The 22,208-nt window shown below is 38.3% G+C and overlaps 1 protein-coding gene across 10 annotated transcripts in view; it reads left to right on the top strand.

Moving 5' to 3' along the window:
* Nucleotides 1-22,208, top strand: part of GTDC1 (glycosyltransferase like domain containing 1) — a 284,555-nt gene that overhangs the window by 4,355 nt on the left and 257,992 nt on the right. For 6 of the 10 annotated variants that reach the window (XR_008840915.1, XR_008840914.1, XM_056495912.1 and 3 more), the window contains exons 2-3: nt 4,762-4,879; nt 17,081-17,264. The gene's annotated coding sequence lies outside the window, so the exon portion shown is untranslated. Of the gene's footprint in view, nt 1-4,761; nt 4,880-6,115; nt 6,243-17,080; nt 17,265-17,991; nt 18,113-22,208 lie in introns of all 10 variants that reach the window. The other 4 variants (XM_056495914.1, XM_056495917.1, XM_056495918.1 and 1 more) reach the window with 3 other exon arrangements.

Below are 22,208 nucleotides of genomic sequence, written 5' to 3'. Positions count from 1 at the left end.
GTAATTGGATGCAGATTTAATATGGTGCGGTGTTTTATTGGGATGGAATCTGTGTTGGGCATGAGTCACCCTGGCAGGATTCAGTGGTCAAGTGTGTTAGAATGAAGGCTTGAAGACCTTGCTGTTGCCATGCCTTATTTTCCTCAAGAACTGAGAATCTTGCTTAATCCTCCTAAAGCTTAATAAAATACACATATTAGAAACAGACCTGTTGTAAAGCCATTGTATGGAGGAACTTCCAGAATATCTGTGCATACATGCAAAAGGAAATGGTTGGGAATGCTTAAAATTCAGAATGGATGATTAGCCAGGGCAGTGATGTGTGGCTTAGCTCCATTTCTAGACCACCTCTTAGAAAAATATCCCACTTTTTCCTGTTCTTTCAAATCAGTTTTGGGGGAGGAAAAAAGCTAACCTCAGACTTGTGTGTTAATAACCTTATTGTGGAGTGTGTGACTACATAAATCTTGATTCTGTTTCATTGGTGCTTATTTACCAGGTGACACCTTTGTAAATAGAAATAAAGTCCCTGTTGCATTCTGAAAATAATGTTTTTGTAAGTATTTTGTCTAATATGTATAATTAAACAAGCAATTTCTCAGAAGCACCATAATTCCCATCATTTTAAAACAAAAATCTTAATTGAAGTACAGCTCCTCATTTCATCTGAATTGTATTTCCTGTGTATTTTTCTGCTTTAATATTTACTTTACATACAAATATGCCAAAAACCAAAAATTCAACAAGTAGTTGAACATATTACATCTTTTATGTTCTGGTTATTTTCAAGGCTTACAGAAGGAATATGCTATGAGATGACTTTGCTAAACAAGAAATCCACCAAGATCCTGTGAAATTCAGTATTTTATGATTTCCCAGTTGAAAGTTTTCCCTTTGCAGTTTATTACAGCAAATTTCTGAGTACAATTTTGTGTTTGGTCTGAATTAAAGTTTTTCAAATAAACAATGACATCAGCTTGTTGACTTTACAGAGTAATTTCATGTCCTGATCTTGCTTTAAGAAAACTTTAATGAGAAATATGCTCTTGTTGTTAAGTCAGTTTTCTTCTTGTTGTGATTTAAATGTAAAGGCAAGATTTATGGAAATGACTGCAGGGTGGTGCTGGCCTAATTAGTCATTATTTCTGGCAAGGCATAAAAAATTGGTTGTTCTTGTGCCTAAAACTAATAGTGTATTTTGTATTTAATCTGTAGGTCTTTTGTAAAACAAATGGTTGTGCTAAAAACTGCAAAATACACACATTTAAATTTCGTATGCTATTATTTTGCATGCTGTTTTGGCATGCGATTTTAAATTTTTCATTGATAGTTAAATTTACTGTTATGTATATTTGAAATGTATATATCCCTTAAAACCCAGGAATAATAGTAGCTGAGCTGGAATTTGCAGTAGAAATTTTGGAATAGAGTATGGCTTTTCTACCAGTGTCTATTCAAGGATTGAACACAAAACCCTGCAGTGCTTTATAAGAGTACTAATACCTATTACAAGTGGGTTTTTTTTAAATTTTTTTTTATTTTTGTGAAGAGTTTTAGGATTATCCATGTGATATATTCACCACTGGGCTGGGGGGTGTCTTTTAGGGCTTTCTTTTGTGGGCCTTGTTGAGATGAATTCCCAGTAATTGGTATTTCACCCAGAAGCGACCCAGGTGACTTAGGAATTCCAGCACCTTCAGCATGTGGAATGTCTGTTCTAATCAGGCTTAAGAGAGGGGGGCATTAACCCAGTAATGATTGAAACCTGCCTTCTAAAGGAAAATACTCAGCAGGGCATGTGACACAAATGTTCCTCTGTGCCTTTGCCCTCTCCTTGTCCAGCCACAGCTCTTGCACATCCTTAGTGGCCACGGGATGTTGCTGAAGCACAGAGCTGCTCTGCATGCTCCTCTCCATGAATCCATTTCGTGATTAAACTTCTAAAAGTTACAGCCCCCAACGTGCAACTGCAGTTTCATGGTAGCTCTGACATTATTTTACTATTCATGCTGTGAATTTCATTCTATAGTAAAATGAATATTATATTGGCCTTTTAAGTTGGTTGTCAGTGGAGAATTGGGAAGCTACACTTAGAGCATCTGTATGCAATCTTGGCGACAAGTAGGACCCTCTGGAAAGCTGTTACTGTTGGGGCAGAACTAATCATTCCATGTGAAATTATATAAGGAGAATTAGCTCTGACTCTACCTCATTTCCTTTCATACCGCTGTGAAAATAAGCTTAGGAACGTCAAACCTTCCCTCCTTATTTCTCTAAGTACTTTGTTAAATACTTCTTTTTATTAAGGTTTATTTATTGGAGGTGCTAGAAAAGAAAATATAACTGTCTGTATTTCTAGGTACTAATGGGGTGTGCATCCTTGCCCAGTTTGGCAGTTGTGATTTCTTTCCCAGGACTGGATTCCTGGGATCAGTTGCCGTTGCCTTCTCTGTACTTTGACTTTATTTCCCTGGCGGATCATTCCAAGTACTCCACATTTTAGGTAGCATGCTTCATGTGAGAGAGAATTGTCAATCACAGCCTGCCTGGGCTATTGAGAAAAGAGAGATATCAAAAGCCTGCTTGGAGCTCTAAGGAGCAGCCAGGTCACCTGCTGAGTCGCCTGGCAGGAACCTAAACTTGTGCAGCCTTTAAGGTTGGGAAAGAAAACGGGGATCTTGGGAGGTCATTGCTCTGTGCTGAGGCCCTGTACTGGATGTGTGAGTGTGTAGTTCAGTGTCAAGCCGGAGAGATGAACGGGCCATTCCTGACATGTTCTTACCAGGTCTTAAAAACAATCAGTGGAGATTTGTGTATGTAACCCCTTCATAACCTAACCCCTTGTTTAACTATCCTTAGAGGTAGCATATTTCCTCTAATACTGTTCTAATTTTTTTCCTAACCTGTTAAGCTTCTTGATTTTTTTTTTTTTACTTTCTGTTGAACTCTCCCAGATTGCTTAGGTTCTCTTTTGAGCTCATTTCCTACATCTGTATTGAAACCTGAGTGTAATGTACAACCTTAGGATCAGTGATGAACAGAACAAATCTTACCATCTTTTTCATATGATGCTCCTATCATTATTCTTATAAATTGGAATTATTTTTCAATTTTTTTAAGCATTCAGATAATTATTAAAACCCCAGTTTCAGTTTTGCTGTTAATTCCTTAGTCTCATTTTTCTCAATTCTAACTCAGTTTCCCAGAATGCTTGCAACATTTCCCAGGTAATCACCAGATTTTGCAGCTATATTGTTCATCATCCAATTAAGTATATTATATTCAGAGTCCTGCAACCTTGTTGCAGACCCAGCCTTTGGAATTGGAGTCATGGAACATTTGGGTTGTGCTCTGATTCCCTCCCTGTTTTTGGAGCCATTTCTGGTCTTGGTTCTTTCTGTCTGTGTCTCTCTTGCATTGAGAAGCCTGAAACGGGACAAATCAAATCTGACATCTTGTAGCTATAGGTGTTTAGGAAAGGGACTTTTAATGAGTTGAAAAAAGCTTGGAGACTGTTTACGTGGATCTGCACCCATGGGTGACTCAGTTTCCCTGTGTGGTGTGTAAAAATAATCTTTAATTACACTTCTATGTCTGACCCACAAATGGTTGTTTTTCATAGTTGCTAGATCAACACTTTCAAAAGCCCAAAACTTTGATCAATCAGATCTCAAGATTTGAAGTGTTATTTTGTGAAACATGTAGGCAAGGGAGAAGGGGAAGAAATGCTCTCTGCTTCAAAATGTTCTCTTTCTTGCTACTTGCTTGGAATATGATCTGCAGACATTTTTCTTTTATGTTGGTGTTTTATTACACCTGATGTGGTCAGAAACGCTCTTTTATCCTCTGCCCTGGCATTTCCAAACCAAAGCAACTAAGAGATGCTGACAGAGTTGGGAAGACACAAGGACTGTGGCTTACAGTTAAGGCAGATGTGATTGCAACATCTGTGCCTAGGAAAGCTGCAGTCTGATCTGCCTTCTGTCTTCAGGATTTCTGGGATTCCAGAAGCAGAAGTGGTGCAGATAAGAAAAGTCCTCTGAGGTTTTGAAAGGCTTCTGCTCAGATTGTAAAGCTCTTCCTTATTAGGCCCACAGGAAACACATCTCCTCTAGCGCAGCCAAATTGGTATCATTGTTAAATACTTCTCCTCGGGCTCTCCAGTGGTAACTCTGCTCCGTGGTGGGGTTATTTGGGATGAAGAGCCTCTGTGGCTGCCTCTGTGTATTGACTAGCTGAGTATATTACTGGCATGTAACTGTGTGTGGTAATTTCTGACTTGGAAGCTGTGATGCGATCCAAATAAGCTTATAGAGGGTTTTCCACCTTCTTCCTTAAATTGGACTCTCTAGGCCTAAAATTTGGGGCTTCTAACTTGAAATCTCCATTAGAACTCAGTCTAGTAACTAGGAAGAAAAACCCCAAAGCCTTGGCAGCAGACAAATAAAAATTCATTTTCTTTAATGACTCTTCTCTTTGCCAACTGTGTTTTTGGAAAATGGGTCTTTGCACTTGGTTTGTTTTCAATGTAACAACTGTGTTGGTTTCTAGGTGGCATAAAATTGTGCATATCCCTCTCTGGGTTATGAAGGAAGCCCTGCCCTTTCCCTCATCTCTGGGCAGCAGTCATGGGGCTACTTCCTGACCTTGGGACTGTTCTTATATTGGGGCTCCCCACTCGCTGTGCTTCTCCTCTGCTGTTGTTTCCTGCTCTGAATTCTGTGCCAGGTGAGATGTGCTTGCTGTTCTCTCTTCTTGCAGGTGAGCTCCTCTGGCCTGATGTGCAGCTGGTGGGAAGAGAGAAGCTGGTGGCCTTCCTTTGTTCCATCTGTACCTTTGAAAGGACTTCACTGAATGCAGTACATGGCAGGCAAAGCAGGTATGATCTGTGGGAGTTCCAACAGCAAACACTTCAGAAAAGCAAAGATTCACTGCCCTAAGTTCACAAATCTGTCCTGCAGGAGAAACTGGGAGTAAGACATTAAAAAAGTTATCAGATGAAACATTGAGACAATACCCACATGACCAAAGCAGGTGGCTTGCATAATTTCTTTCGTGCATAGTTTTTATGTTATCATAACAATATGTGACAAATGAATATGCTTTTCTCTGTGGTGTTTAAAATTTGATTACCTGAATATTGATAATGTTTGGTGCTTAGAAATATTTGAAGAGTTTTGTACTTCACTGGATTGTACATAAGAGTAATTTTGGGAGTTGAACAGTATAATTCACTGCAGACAATCCTAAAATAAGTTCTTAATAATCTGGGTGCATTAATATTCATATTTAGAGTTTACATTGTTAAATGTTAGTTATTAAATTCTGTTCAAAATGTAAACTCTGTTCTGTTCTGTAGCATTAATTATGCAAGTTTGAAATTCTCAGTTTCATTTTAAGGTAGGGCTTTTTATTTGTACATAGCTGTTGAAATAAATTACCAGTACAAGAAAACATTCTCCTAATAAACGAGGGATGCCTGGAGTTGGCTCTGCTAACTGAGACAATTTAATTCATCCATCATCAGGGATGATGTTTCTTAGCAACACAAAGTATTTTCACCCGGGGCGCTTTCACAAACTTTCACATTTTTCTTCAAATGCAGCCTTGGTAGTGTTTTATATGACCTAAAGTTCGTCCATCTGTCCTGAAGCTCCCAATACTTTGCCATTCTCTCCAGTGATCAAATGATCCGATATATGGGGGTTTTTTTAGCTTAATAATACACAAGTTGACTAGAGAATCATTTCGCATGTCAGATTTTCCAAAGGGTTCTGGGAAATTATTTGTTGCTCTGTATAGCAAAGCTAAAAGTTATTGAAAATGTGTTGCGGCTTCATAATAAAACAGATCTGAAAATTATTGGCTGGAGAGCCAACTAAATGCTTTCTGATAGCCATAGCCTCAAGGGGGATACTTGGATCATTTGTAATAAGGGGATATCTTTGATATCTTTTGGTGAATTGACTAGTATTCTGTTTAGATCATTATTTATGGAAAAGAAACTGGCTTGGTACTCAATGTTACATTATCAAATTGTTTGGGTGTAAGAATTGCCTTAATGTATCGCCAGAATTTTCCATGTTTATTCTTTTCATGTGCTGCATGGAATCAGAAGAAGCTGTTGATCCATTTAGACTACCTTTACTTCTTGCTTTCCATTTTTTCAACATGTGTGGGGATGATTTGATCAGTGTAATTACCACCTGGGGAGACTTGGCTTGCTCTAGAAACCCCTTCAGGTATGTAACAGGTGTTGTTCAGTATGGAGAGCACACAGCTTCCAAGTGCAATGTGTTATTTTGCTTTGAGAAATAATATATCTTGATTTTTTGCTAAACTGCTCGGAAGACTTCTGTTATGTGAAGAAATGACTAAGCCTTTGCTTCTGTCTTGCTTGGAGAGGAAAAGTTTTAATGGTTCTTTGTCAGCAGTGCATAGTGACAAGTATTTAGAAAAGGTTGTGATGAGGTAATTATTACTCAGTATTTCACAAAGAAGGTGTTCAGAAACCCTTTTAAATCGTGGGACAAGAAGTTATAGAAACATTGATTTGATTCTTCCTCATAGGTAGAAAAATTCTGTGCTGTAGCTCAGGTCAGCTTTAATTTGCTGAGTTTTCATGTAAGCACATGAAGTCTTTGTACAAATATGCAGAAAAATCAGTGGGACACTCAGCTGTATGTCCAAGCTGTGCCATCTTGTTTGAGGTGATCTTACTGCAGTGTAAATGTTTTGTGCCTGGTGTTACTGTCTAGCTTCTTGCAAGATTTCCAGCAAGATCTTCTCTAAAGTCCTTTGAAGAATCACCTAAGTTGGAGGCTTTTTGTGTTATCCCATAGAAAAGAGTATCTGATAAAAAAAGAGGGAGAAAATCTTTTGCTAGCCAAGTCTTTGAAAACAGCAGCAATCACTTGTCTCTGATGTTGCTTTACCTATAAGTTGGAACTCTGGCACCTTGCAGAAAGGTTAGGCTTCTGTTTGCTCCTGCAGGGCTTTGTTGCATGTGGTGACAGACTGTCTGCATTTCTTCCTCTACTTGAGCATCCTGGGATCATTTGGGAAGCTCCAGAAACATCTGTAGGCTCTCCTTGCCCTTTCAGGTTCTGTTAAAAAAAATTCCTTGTATTTGTGATGACTCCTTAAGGCACCTGCAGAGTCTGGATGTCAGGGATGTTTCCTGCAGGCTGGTGGCTGTGTTGTAACCTGTATTTGCATCTTGGTGCAGTCAGTGAAGACTGACATGAGGGCTGGTAATTCATCTTTCAGAAAGTAAAATTTAGAAGATTATGTATTGAAATTGCTCTGTAATTGAGACTTCATTTTTCCAACTGTAAACCCAGTGTCTCAGTGTACAAAACTAACAAAGACTACCACAGGCAGGTAAGTACAACCTGTTTGATATGAAACCAAGCCTCCCAAATGCTCTCTAGAAATTAGTGTGAGAACAGGTTTATTTTGAAGAAAGCTTTTCTTGGGGTAGAAAAATAAAAATTTCCATGGTGTTCACAAGCAAAGTATAGCACTCTGTTGTGAAGTACTGGAAGCAGTGCTGGTGACCAGTTTAGGGTGGAGGGAGGCAGAAAAGGATTCCAATAATTCTAGAATGGCTACTCAGGATAGGTAAGTGGTAGCAAAATGTTATTGGAGTGCTGTGCAAAAGGCAATTAATTAGTAAAGGTTACTTTTAAACCATAGCCTGCCTTGTGTTAATGAAGCAGACATTGGGCTCCTTCTCTTATCCATATACTTTCTCATCTAGGGATTTTCTGTGTATTCTATGCAGTTTCTTATGGCTAGCTATAAGGACATGAAGAATTGATAAAAATTGTCTTTTTGAAGGTAGTGAAAGGTCTAGAGTCAGTCTGATAAATAGAGAGGGATAACTTGTAACGATAAACACACAGTAGTGTCAAAACTGTTGTAAATTTTTGAAAACTACTTTCATCCTCATCCAACCATGACTCAAATAAAGAACATTCCCTCTATGGCCTGCAGCACAATACAAATTGTACTTTGCTAGCTTTCAGTTAAAGCAATGAACATATTACTTGAATTTTAGGAAAGAGAATTTGAAAACATACTATATTTAGGGTTTAGTCTTGAAGTCATAAGAGTAACTAGTGATTCTTGCTGTTGTTGCATCTTTCAGTGTTCATATGCAAAGAATGACTTGATCAGAGTTGTCACTGGGAACATTTAGTTTTTCATGTAAAGTATTTTTGGGCAGCTTTTATTTAGAAGAATATGGGATAGAATATAAAAGAATGAGCCTAAGAAATTATCATTCATGTTAAAACACCACAAATTTTTTTTTTGGGGTGCTGTTTCTGCAGTTAGCCTCTGAAAAAAGGTGAGTGCAAATCCAGCTAAAGCACTTCTTGAGGGAGTGTTTGACCTTGGAATTCTCATTTGTGTATTTTCAGATACTTGAGAATTCTATTATTTTATTCTGATTGGCATTTGGACACATTTAGCAGTGAGCAGTCAATTGTTCTGATTGTGCTTGCATCTAACTCGCATAAGGTGAGTTTGCATGAAAGCAGGTATGATTTCATTCAGCCTCTCTAGAACACAAAACTATTGTGTTGTCAATAAAAGTCATAATTTTTCCACGTTACTGAACTTTATTTCCAGCCAAGGAGTAGTACATGAAAGGGTGGTGGCATTTTTTAGAATCATAAAATTGTTTGGAAGGGACTTTTTAAGACCATATATATATAAAGTATAGAACATCCTGAAATAGGTACAATCAAATAAATCCCAGTTATACAAACAAAAAGTGAGCATCAAAATAGTTGTGTATCCAGTGTTAATGTTCTGTATTTTGTATGAAAGGCTGACCTTTTTGGGACCTTTTCTTCAGAAATAAAGAACAGGCTGATCTGTTTCTCTCACAAGTGGAAGAGCAGTTGGGAATTTGGTTGATCTTATTTTATTCAGCATAACTATCACAGGGAATGAGAGGGCCAGTTGCTGGGATTGCAGAGGACTGTGCAGCCCCAGGCATCTTCCACTATGTGCGAAGACTGATTCTTGTTAATGCAAACAAATAAAAATGAGGGGCTTAAGTTCAGACCAAACACTGATTCAGATCAGGAAAAATATGATCCTTCCCAGTGACTTAAAATGGATGCATGAAGCTTATATGTGATGATTTGTATAAATCAAGGGAAATGGGCATTAGATTACACATGCATCATTGTGATTATCACTTGAACTGCTTAGCATTGTAACCTGGTAAGCATTGGCTGGTGTTGCATTTAACTATAAAGAAAGTATTAGAAAATTATAGTCTGAATTTGATTTGAGTATGGTGGTCTAAAGCTCTGCAACTTGGAGTTTGAGACAGAGAGAAATGGTCAAGAGCCTGCATATCCTAGGTGTGGGGTTTTTTACATTTGGTGATCCCATTACTCAGGTATAAAGCAAGAATTTTACTGCAATAATAATCTATTCTAGATGCTACTTTTAGGCCAATATAAATCTATTTAAAATATCCTATATTAAATATGTAAATGCCTTCCTGTGGCCAAATCAATTTTGTCCGCGCAATTGTGTAACTTTAGCTTAAGTCACTTTTCAGCTTTCAGCCTCTTAATTCAAACTATGGAGTATAAAGAATTAAATGTGTCCAGTCTTATTAAACTTCTCGTTCATTTCATTATTATCAGGGAGATAATTTACAGTTAAGGTTTTGAGATGTGGGTCACTATTATTTTTGTAGACCTGCTCTCTTCCCTTTACCTGTTCACTCCTGAGTGGATGAAAAGATCCAGGAGTCTGGAGAAAATGTCTGAAGCGTGGTATGATACAAGTAAACTGTCCTGCATCATTCTATGCCTGGCTGGACAGTGATTCTGCCTGGATTTAGGACCTTAAAGTTGTCCCTGTTGTGAGAGGAGCTGCGGATGTTTCAGGGTCACACGTGAAGTTTCTCGCCTGAAATGGATGTTGGGATACACAATTAAACATATTTCCTTTTTATATTCTTTTTGCATAACTAGGTCTAGTAAGGCCTGCTAAGTGTGGAATTAGTATTTATTTCCTTTTATGTTAAATTAGACCTGTCAACCAGATTTGTTCCTGAATTCTTATGTATCTTACATGTTATCCTCAGCTCCCCCTGTTTTCGCATTAGTGAGGGCTCTGTGGCACTTGCTTTAACATCAGTAAAAAACTCCATCAGAACTTCTTAGAGTTGATGGTATCTAATCACTTAGAATATTTTTTTTGCATGTGACTGATTTTTTGAGGGGAAAAATATCCATGTGTTTCCATTGTTAGTGGAAGCTACAGATGGGAACATCAAAGAGGAACACTGAGGGGCATCGTCTGTAGGTTATCCATAGTGTATTTGGTCAAGAAAAACAGTTTAAGGAATGTGACGTGTAGTTCTTGATGCAGAAAAAAAGCTTCTCTGCCTAATACATTGGAAAACATTTGTTCAAGAGCAAGTCTCCTTGATGCAAAATTTGCCCCTGTAGCATTATTAAGGTCAGTATCCATATAGGTTCTCATTCTTACTCAGTGTGGTGCCTGAGGTCAACTTTGGCTTGTAAATGAAACTTTAAGGACTGTTTTGTCTGGTCTTGTTAAAAAGCATTTCTGTAAGTTGTTTGTTTAGAAACTTATTTATTCCTATTCTTCCTGGGCTTGTCTTCAGTTCCTGCTTAAAAAATAGCAGCTGTAAATGAAACATTGTGTCCTGCTTCACAAGGTTTGTGGAAATAATCCTTTTGTATTTACATACACACTCATGAGCTGCTTTTTGGTATTAATTTGAGGGTGAATGTTTTCAGTTCTGGATGTTCAGTAGACTTTTCTGTGTGAAAAAAATGTGTTGCAAATTTTGTGAAAATGACTGTTGTAAGTTGATGAGTACTACAGTCTGTGATCCAGGGAGGAATTATCAAAATGCTATTTCATAAAAATCGAACTCTGTAACTGATCAAGTGGGCAAGTTCACATGTCCCTGTAGTTCTCTGAACATCTTGGCTTGACTCATTACTACCAGAGAGGTGTCTGCACTTCATCATGTGTTGGCATGTTCTCTGAGACTCAGCATTCCTCTTCTGTATTATTTCCTGATAGTTCTTTCATTAATCCTTCAAAAGTGCTGGACTGCTTAATGGAGTTGGAATAAAAATAATGCATTTTCAGAAAGTCTTCCAGTGTGTTCTGTTTGCTTTCTGCATCTCACTTAAGTGTTAATCAATTAAGTGATTCTGATTCTAGTCACTCCCCAGGTTAGATCTCAGCGATACAGGGATGGATAAATGTACTCTGTAAATTAGGTGTGAAACGGTTGGGGAAATGCACAAGCTGGTGCTCTGCAGAGCCAAGGCAGGTCTGGCTGGGCTTTATTTTAGCTCGTGTGTGGGCAGGCTGGCAAGGCTGGTGCTGAGCTGGAGAGAAGTGCATGTCCTGGGAAGAAATTGCTCCTGAAGGAAAATGCTCAGGTGTTTTTTTTACCTGTTCTTTTATATCTGTTTTACTTGAGTTATGTCACCTGGGCTGTTTTGTTCTACTCTTCTTTTCTTTTTACACTTATAAAATTCTTAGTTGGTAGCTGTGAGTCACAGGCCATCAGGTGCCACAGTTTTGCTTATAAACAGGACCAGAATATTTTAACAAAAAATTGTTGCCAATTCTCTTTAAGAATTCTGCATAGACAGTGAAAATAAAGCTTGTGTTTCTTAGGTATCATTATTTCAAATTTAGGTTTATTATAGGTATATTATGATAGGCAGAACTGTAACTGAGAGTGGCTCTTCACTGGAAGTAAATGTCTGCTGAAGATGCCCATTATAATCTCTGAACTGGCCTGGATATAATTAATTGGTTACTGATAGAAATCCATTTATGTGCTGTGAGAACAATACAAAAATATCAGAAGTAAAGGTGCAGCTGCCTCTACTTTCCTGGTAAAGAATCTTCCAGTCTTGAAAACTCAGCCATGGCAGATGCCAGAGTGCTGACCTGGGCCTTCTGTATTTTCCACTTAAGATACTTCCCCAAAATTCTTTTGCCCACTCTGAAATAATTTCATTGCATATGCCTTACCCCTAGTATTTGCATGTTCAGCAACCTGCAAGTTCTGCTCAAGCTGTGAGTTTTAGAGGGTGTCTACTGTTCTGTTTAAAGGTAAGGATCCTGTTACATTTTTTCTTTAAATTTTATGAGCATTTTATATAATGATGTTCCTGTCATGCTTTTGGCCATGAATCAGCACAGCATTTCTGTGCAGGCTTTAATTGAAGCGTGGAGTTGTCTTGCTGTGCAAATGTTGAAGTCAGTGAGACTATTAATTAAAATTAAGTATCTGCATAAGTGCTTTTGCTAAAAATAAGTTGCTTCATAACAGCTTTGGGCCATATTTGGGAAGGAGGGGGTTGTTTTTTTCAAACTTTGGAAATAGGTATATAATTCTCTCTGAACTGCATGATGATAAAATATAGCAGCAATACCAGAGGGCAGAATGTTGATAGGAAGAAGTGTGAGCTTTTCTGCCTTGTCAGATGTCACCTAAGCTGCTATTTATTGATTTTTAAACAGAATAAAACTGTTAGGCTTTTGTATTGCACAGAGACTGGTGGAAAACTTGAGAAGTTACTGCTTAAGCTGCTACTGTAGTGGAAGCACACAAGTGACAGAAATCAATCAGTTCTTTATCTTCCTTTCCAAGTGCCTGGTTACAACTCTGTTTTTCTTCCATCAGTTACTTAAAGTTGGAGCTTCTCAGAGTGAGTCTCCTTAGCTACTTGTGCTGTATATCATTTGTTTTCTAGCTGTGTTTGAAGCCATTAAAAATATTACCAGGGAATACTGAGCTGTGGCTTTTCCCATATGTATTAGACAATTTACAGTACAAATTTACTGTACAATTTACCTTATAAAATGATCTGATTTATTAATTCTCATGGTACCTTGGCAAAATAGCATCCTTTTATCTCCACATGCTGGCTCTTTACCAGACTCACTTTTTCTTTCAAAAATAGACTTCTTACAAGCTCTAGCACTCCTCACCTGTAGCAAACCAATAAATTAACAGTGAAGAGCTCACTGGGTAAGAGGAAAATGCACCAAGCTCCCTGTGCTGTCAGGTTTCTCATTGTACTTTCCTATATCTTCCAACACTGATCTAAAGATCTCTGACCTGCTTTTTTGCAGCTGTGCATAAAGCAGTGGTCACAGAGTTAAGCAGGAAAAGATGAGGGACCCTGTTTCACGTGATGCCAGTCTGGATGAAGCCTTGTTTGCCTGAGGTCACACAGAGATCTGGTGCAGGATTGGAGCACAGGTGTTTTCTGACCACAAAATGATTCTTCTGAGGTGCTCCAGTATGATGTGTTGGTTTCTTACTGCTGCTGTTCTTAGTCTTTATCACTTATCCTTTGCTTCATGCAGAAGCTGAGAATCCCACTTGCGTGTGAGTACAGTGATTCTTGGTGAACATCACATGGTTGTTTCCAGAAGTGGGACTCTGTAGGTTCCTATTTGAATAGGAATATTTGAATATTGATTTGAATATTGTTGATGGGGTTGCATTTGCTTAGTGTCACTGCTAAAGGTTCCTGTAAAGCACTGTCACATGGACACAAAGCAAAATTTACATTGTTTGGGAAAAAAATACCAATGTTGCAATTTTTTTTTACTATGAGCATGTCAGTTGCTCTTTATTGCTTTTTAAATTTGATTTTGTTGTTGTGTGGTGAGCTTTTCAGTAAACATAGTGGTTTCATTTATATAACACTAGAATTATTGTTAATGCCCAGTTTCATACTGCGAATTACGTATGTAATATTGTGTCCAGTGGGATCCTGTATCACAGAATTTGCATAGTTATAGTGCTGGTGACATCGTATCTCATACAAAGAACCCAGGGACCTGATACAATATCAGTAAAACTGTCTCCTAGGTATGATTCAAACAGTTTTATTAGCAACATATGGGGTATGAAGGAGCCACAGAGGGTAGTTTTGAGTGTAAGGGTGCTGGCCTATCTTTTTCAGCCTGTAATTATATCAGTCCTCTTCTATGGCATTATTTGTTGCTGCTCTGGGATTGCAGAAAAATAACTACTAATATGATGACACAAAGGATCAGAATAAATTATAATTGTTGACTTTACAAGAAATTCATTGGCAAAAAGGCTTACTGTCCAAAGCTTGGATGTCATTTCTGGTGCAGCTTCAGAGCTAAGCCACTGCACTAAATAATATAGTTTTGAAAGTGTTAGGGTTTTCTGGCAGCCTGATCCTGCTGTATTGGATGCTTTTGTGATCTGACAGATACAAGGAAGAAACTTTTTGGCTGCATTTTGGTTTTTAATCTTAAGCTAAAGGAGTGCATTTTGTTTAATTGGTAGTGGGATATTGAACTCTTGTTCCCCAAATGGAACATATTCTAATTAATCATCTTCAAATAAAGAGTTCATAATTTAAATTATGACATTAAAAACTTGCGAAAATATAATTAGAAAATTATAGTAGTGCTCTGTTTAATTCTACTTCTTAAAGTCATGAAGTATTAAAAAATTACTTCTGCATGTTGTAGAAATGATAAAAGTTTGGGGGTTTAATGTTTTTGCCAGTTGGCTGAAGAGCCACAGTTTGTATGTAGCTCTTAAAGAAAAATAGCATTTGACTACTTCCCAGATAATTTTTTTTTTCAAATCCATGTGTTTTAAAACACTGGGCTGAGCAATTCTCTTTACACAAGAGCTTGTGTAGGGAATTGGGACTGTTATTTGGACTTTAGTCAGAGTCACTTCTGAAGATTTTTATTCTTTATTGAGGTTCAACATGGAAAAAGTCTGGGACCTCTGTTCTGCTTCACTGATGTGGAAGCATCTTTTCATCTACTTATTTCCATTCCATACTGTGGTGATCATACTGTGATTGCAATAATATAATTAATATACAATTTTACCTTGAAGGGATCCTTACAATTGTCCACCCCTTGTTTTCAGGTAGGATGAAACTTTTTTGAATCATTCCTGATTTAATTATACATTAAATAAGATAATATAAGAAAATCTAATTTATATCTTAATTGCTAAAGTTCTTTCTTAAGGTTCGAGCTCTCTGGTGGCACTTCACTGTTTTTATGACCTTTTCTGACTTCCAGGGACTTTTGAAGACAATTGCAGGTGATTGAAGAGCTATTTTAAATTGTTCCCATAGTATCCAACAGTAAAATACCTCAGACTTTGACAGTTTGTATTTGCTGTGAACAAATACCTTCTCGTCCTGTATCTGCTTTATATCTTTGGGATCTTGAACTGGAAATTCTCACAAGCTTGCTATTGTTGAGAATCTCAACTTCTGTGAAAACTGAAGTAAAATTTTAATAAGCTGTGTAATTTTGAGAAATAAGTAGAAACATGTAGTGAGACTTGTGATTGAGAAGTGGGCAGATGTCAGCTCGTAGGTGCATAAACATCACAATCTTCTGATCTTTGTGTGCAGTTGTCCTCTGGCTCCAGCACAATCAGCTACAGGGTGAAATGGTCATTTCCAGTGTGCCTCAAAGTCAGCTTGCTCTTTAGACATCATTAAGCATAAACTTGTACTGTTTTAATGCAATTTTTTTGCCTTTTTAATGCTGTTTTACTTTTTTCATATTTTTTCTCCTTTCCCATATCATCTTTTGTTTGGAGTAGAAAGTTCACACCCACTTTGCTAAAGATGGCAAAGGAGTGATTTCTGAAATTAACTATTAAATAAAAAAAGTTATATAAACATATCTGGACATCACATCATAGGGACTTCAGAGCTGTCTCAGGAGCCTCTAGAGCCACTCATGTTAATTGTTGCATATCTTGTAAATGTGTTTATTTCAAAGTACTGGAAGCTTTCCAAGAAATTTCTGTATTTAAAAGGGCAAAAAGGATGTCACAGTGGATTTAGCCCAGGACAAAATAAAGTAAAGGTTAACTTGGACTTCCATCAGTGAAAGCTTAAAAGCTAAAAATAAGTGCTGGTCACTATGGTTTTGTGGTAGAAGGATTTGTGAGACAAAGCTGATTTTTTTTTTTTTTTTTTTTTAAATAGGATTCTGTGTCTGGCCTTTATTGCTATATTTAACTAATTTCTTTTGAAGCATTAAATTTTTGCAATGCAGTATTTAGATATAAAAACTTAGATTGTATGTAGCTGAGACAGAAAAGATTAAAAATGTTTTATTGCTTCAAGTGTAACTTTTAATAGGATGAGAAGGGCCTACACCTTGTGGTTCCCCAATGTGTTCATGGCCCACTGAATCAGCAGTTTCACCAGTGATTGAATTTTTGCTACTTTGTTTTTCAGATGATGCAAACAGTGCTGGAGAAATATATCTGCAGTTAGTCACAGTTCAGTCAGTAAAATACAGAAAAACTGTAGTTGGGCCAGAAAGCAGGTTGGGAAACCCCACTGTGAGAATACAGGGGTGACATGAGGGGAGGCAGAGAGAGCTGGGACAGTTCAGCCTTGAGATGAATGGCTCAGGGGCACAAACTGAAATAGAGGAAATCCTGTTAAAATGTGAAGTTTCTTTGCTGTGAGTGGCCAAACACTCTGGAACAAGTTGCCCTGAGAGGTTCTATCTATGGAGATACTCAGAACTGGAGGTGGTCCTGGGGACCCTCCTGTTCTCTGGTTTGGGCAGAGGGTTTGCACTGGTTATTCTCTGGAGGCCCATGATTGTGGGATCTCCTGTTGTTTGCCTTTATCTCAGATGTGGTCTGTCTTCACTGAAACTTTATTAGACCAAGGAAGATATTTGAGATAAATATTTGTATGGTGTAGTGTTGGGCAGTATTTGGATGGAGCTTTTAAACACAATCAGGGAATGTTGGGGTTGGAAGAGACAATAAAGAGATCCAATTCCAACCCCCTGCCATGGGTAGGGTCACCTTTCATTAGACCAGGTTGCTCCAAGACCCATCCAGGGCTGGTTTTGAGCACTTCCAGGGATGGGGAGACCACAGCCTTGGTGGGCAGTGTTTAGCCTATTCTTAGCTTAAAGCAGTTGGAAAGTTACCCTGGATGAACTCAAATTCTTTTCTTTTTTTTCTTCCCCCAACTCTGTTTAGATTGAAGAATGCTACTACACTCAGAAAATTGCACTTTGAAATCTGTCCATTGGACTGAAGCAGGATGGATTGGAGGAAGTGCTGCTCACCACTGAGATCCACGGTCATGATTCCCAAACTGCTTTGGTGAAGACCTGTGAAGCAGCACCACCTGGTATTCTACTGCTCCCAGTTTTTAATGCAGGTAATAATGCTTCTGATAAATATGATGTGTTTGTTAGATGAAAACAAACTTGATGAGTTTGGAATTCATTAGTAGACATCTAATAACACCAAGATTTTTTACTCTGCTTGCCCTGAAATGACAGCATGGTTCACGTTGTACTTCCAGTACATGGTAAGTCTGACAAGGTTACAGGTTTTGGGAATCAAAGGGATCCTTCTTTCAAGACACAATTGGCAACATGTTTGATTTCTCCTTTTTTCCTTGTCAATCAAAGCCTGGATTCATGTGGCTGCAGCAGAGAAGGGGAGATGTTAAGATCATGAATGAAGTATGTCTGTTAACAATTAGGCTGCACCTGTACTTCAAGTAGACTGGCTTCATGTGGCTGATAAAGAGTGACAGACCTAAGTGACAGCTGGGACCTACAGCAAAATATGAGGAGGTGACCAAAAATATTTGACCATTCAGATATATATTTATTTACCTCCTGCCTTCCCCCAAACTGTCAACATACATTCAAGCTAATGGTAGTCAGCAGTGAAATTAGATTGTCTTTTATAGTTTTGGGAAAATAGTTTCCCTCACACTGAGAATTAATAAATTTGGTTGTATCTTCAAATTAAAATTACACTTCAGCATAACTTCTGTGCCTCTAAATCTGCTCTAAGCCTGGGCTGTTTCAGGAAACAAGCTGGTATGACAGTGTGTCAGTGCCATTCCTTCTCTTCTCCCCTTTCTTTTCCAGTAACTTCTGAATTCATCAGGCAACCTGTACTGAATTGATGAGAAGAGTAGGTGCTACAGGAAATAACATACTTTCAGCTACTCACATGAAATCTGTGCCAAGGACTCTATATTTTTAAGCTGTGAGTTCATTTATGATTAATGTTTTAATTATTTGTTTGTGTCCTAATTTCAGCCGTGTTTCAAATTTAATTAAGTTTGAGATAGAGGAAGAAGCAACAAACTCCAGGCCCTTCCTTCTTTCTCAAATTGCTTACAACCACCACAGTGCTTTCTCACCAGGGGATTTTGCCAGAGCTGTGATGCCTCTGAGGTTGCTTCTTGCACAGAAGTAGTCTTATGGATTGGGCAGAAATGGAAATCACAAAACCCTAAAGGAGTGTTTGTTCTGGTGTGTGTCACCAGGTAAAAGGGGACAGGTAGGACACCCCTGTCCTGAGCTGGGGAGAACAGTGTCTGTCTCCCAAGTGAGAGAGCTTGATGTGATGAGAAAAGTGTAGTTCACACAAATGTTATATATAGTGTCATTTTTTTACCATAAACTGTAAAAATGGTACATTTTGAATTCCTCCTGATGTGAAGCCATCTATGATTTGCATTATATAGGATAACATTTTCAAAACTGAGTGTTTGAACTGCCATTGTCAGAAATGATTCAGACATTCAGATGACTAAGTTTTCATTGCAGCTCCATGGAATTTTCACCTTCTTTGAAAATGGAGCTGAAAGTTACCTGGCTATTTTTTCTAGAATGCTTTAACTATGCACAATTTCATTTGGTGTGGAGCACAGGGGGAGGCACAGGCACTGAAATACCCTGAGCACAGGCAAAACAATCACAAGCCTGAGGCAAATGGGTGTTTATTGGGGTGGCTGGAGATCAGATGGACACCACCAGTGCTGCCCTTGGAGGTGACCAACTTCCAGTGTCTCATTATTCCAGGTGTATCCTGGGTAGGTAAACAGAATCTGTCTGTGACTCATTTCACACTTCAGTGTGCAGTTAAGTGGCTCCATAAATGTTACTGATTTCCACATGCAGGCTTTGGCACGCAAGTGTTATTGTTAACTGTAAGAAAATAGAGGGTTGGTGTCAGCCTACCTAATTTTTCAAAATTCTTGGAGGCTTACAAATGATAAAGCTTAATTTAACACCAGGAAAGGAAGAATTTTTTCCCTGTGAGGGTGGTGAGGCTCTGGCACAGGTTGCCCAGAGAAGCTGTGGCTGCGCCTGGATCCTTGGGAGTGTCCAAGGCCAGGTTGGATGGAGCTTGGAGCAACTTGGGATAGTGGAAGGTGTCCCTGCTTGTGGCAGGGAATTGAAACAGGATGATCTTGAAGGTCCCTTCCAATCCAAATAATTCTGATATTGTGCAGTTTTCTACTGCTCTGTAGGTTGTCAGTGCTAGAAGCTTTACTTTTTCTGAATTATGAAAATACAGCACCTTAAAATCTGAGGAATATGCCTTAGTGCAAAGCACAACAATATCCTGAATTCAACCAGCAGCAGTGAGGAAGGAGCACAGACACTTGAACTGTGTGGTTACTACTCTGAATGTACTTCAGAGACTAAAAGTAGAACCTTTTCTCACGCTTTCCCCATGCAGAAGCAAAGGCAAGTGCAGACCTTGAATGGGTACATGGTATGTACTCATATCTGTTTATAGATAGGCTGATGGGTTTTTTCCTGACAACTTAAATTTGAATATTATCTACTGGAAATTTCACAGGATTCTGGTAAACAGTTAATTATTTTTAGGTGATTTCCAGTGTGAAACTCATTAACTCACTGTTTCAGCATATTTGGTGACACTGTCTTAATGTTTTTTTTTTTGTTAATGAGACAATGCTGGTGTAGTTACTCATGTTTACTGGGAAACAACAGCTGGATGGGTGCTAGCTGGAACCTGCCAGTTCAGCTGGGCCAGCTTGATAGGACCCTGGGGTGGTCAGAATACATCTTGCAGAAGTAAGCCTTAAAATGCCAATTTTCTGTCTTGTATTTATTGTTGGTTTTTAAAATTGTTTTATAGATATATTCTTAGAGCAGAGCAGTTCTAAGCATGTCTTATGAGCACTTATAGTTTAAAAATCTTGCTTAGGATGGACTCAGTCTTCTAAATATGTACTTTATATAGAAATATGTATTTTTTTATATACATCTCTTCAGGGATATTACATTTTTCTGTCTTAGAGACCTTGTAGCAGAAGAGGGATGTGTATCTGTAGGAATCAAAATTCTCACTGAGGCCATCTGTGCAGAACTCTTGATCCTGGCTCACCTGGAGCATAAAAGTTGTAGAGTAAACCCTGGATTTTGGAGTGTGGTCATTTTGAAGCACTGAATGAGTTTTCTAGGCCAAGTGGTTCATCTCAGGTTAGAATGGAAACTAAAACCCCTTCCTGCATGTAGAGGGGGAAGCCTAAAGAGGAAATAATGACTTAAAATACTCTTTCATCTGCTGTACTGAAAGAAGATAAAGTTGGGTTTTTTAACTTTTTGTGCAGACAAGCTGCATTTTGTCATGTTTTTTGACAATTTAATTACAGCCTTAAAAATGCATAAGTGACTGTACAGTCTTAAAAGCATTTGACAAAACCTAGTTGTGTGTCCTGTGGTCAGCAAAAACTTACTGGTTGGGGTTGCATGTTTTTAGTCTGGGAGGCTGTTGGCAGCTGAAGGAGTTGTGTATTTCTATATCCTTTGTGAAGCTGTAATGAAAATAAAGTTATCATTGTGAAGCTTCCAGTTTTGACAGTGAGAATGGCCCTTTGATCTCCAGAAGCTGCTGGATTACCCATATAAGTTGAAACCATAAACATTTTATGGCACAAGATGAGTTGCTGGGATTCAAACATAAATTTATAAAGAAAAAGAAAAAACCACTAGTAAATGCCTGCATCAGTGAATGTATTGAATTGCTGCAATAAGAGCTGTATGGTATTTTGGTAACTTCTGGACATTGGGAAATTTTAGATTACAGGTGAAATGGACTTGCATTCATTTGGTGGGAAGAAATGACTTTTAGTAAAATAGCACTTTTTGTTCAGCTTGTATTGTCCAGATTGCTGAATAATTTTACCAGATTAAGTATTTCTATGTATTAGTCATTGTGGAAGGAGAATGGAGTCCAAGACCATGGGCCAAACCACAGTTTGTAACTTTCTTTTTTGCATAGAAAAGCATGCAGGGAAAAGAGTGTTTTCCTGTTCCTTCTTTGAAAAACAACGGAGATTGACATCCTTTCTTTCAGTCAAGTGTCACTCATCCTGGAGTTGTAATAATCAATTTAGAATGGCTACTTACACTTCTTTACAAAATTGGATGAAAGAGCTTTGCAGATAAGTTAAAGACCACAGGAAAAAAAAGCTCATAACTTCATAACTTTAAACTGAATTAGTTGTTTCTTTGAATTGCTTGTTTTTAGTCATGTTGCCATAGGTATCAAAGCAGGGAGCTATTATCATTCCTTTGTAAGGATTGCTGCTGTTTTATATTCACGTTGCAGCAGATCAAAGGATGGGTCTGCAGGCTCAGAAGGGAAGGTGTGTTGTTTCAAAGATATGCAAACACACCTAGAGTGAGTTGGTCCAGGTACTGTGGATGCACTGACAGGGGTTTGCAGATGGCAGCAGCATTGTTTCATTCCTGAAAATCTTCATCTTGGTTGCTAAATATTTGAGTTTTTTAAATCTCTACCAGCTAAAACTCACTCAGATATTGCTGCTCCCTACACTTAGAGCTTTGCCTTGCTATTTGGAAGGACCTGGCTTGTTAGCTGCCACTGAGTGTTGTGATACATCCTGATCTTACTGGTCTGTGTTCAGCTCTGCTTCACCCAAAATGATGTCTCCATCTGAAGTGATTTGCAAAAAACTATTGAAACTATTGCCCAGAGCAGCTGTGGCTGCCCCATTCCTGGGAGTGTTCAAGGCCAGGTTGGATGGAGCTCTGAGCCACCTGGGATAGTGGAAGATGTTCCATGGCAGGGGGTTGGAATGAGAAGACTTTTATGGTCTCTTCCAACCCAAACCTTTCTGTGATTAGGTCTTTGATACCTTGGAAGAAATCTGAAGACCTGAACATTTTCAGAATAAGGGAATGTTTCAATAGTTTCTGCAGTGACTGCAATGACTGCAACCAGATGGCATCTCAATGTAAGCTGTGCACCAGTTACTATCAATTAAGGGGATATTAAGGAGATATTAAGCGTGGTA

This window comes from Oenanthe melanoleuca, chromosome 7 (assembly GCF_029582105.1).
Source record: "Oenanthe melanoleuca isolate GR-GAL-2019-014 chromosome 7, OMel1.0, whole genome shotgun sequence".
Taxonomy (NCBI): Eukaryota; Metazoa; Chordata; class Aves; order Passeriformes; family Muscicapidae; genus Oenanthe; species Oenanthe melanoleuca.
Note: the sequence above shows the minus strand (reverse complement) of the source record. Positions and strands in the feature narration are given on the sequence as shown.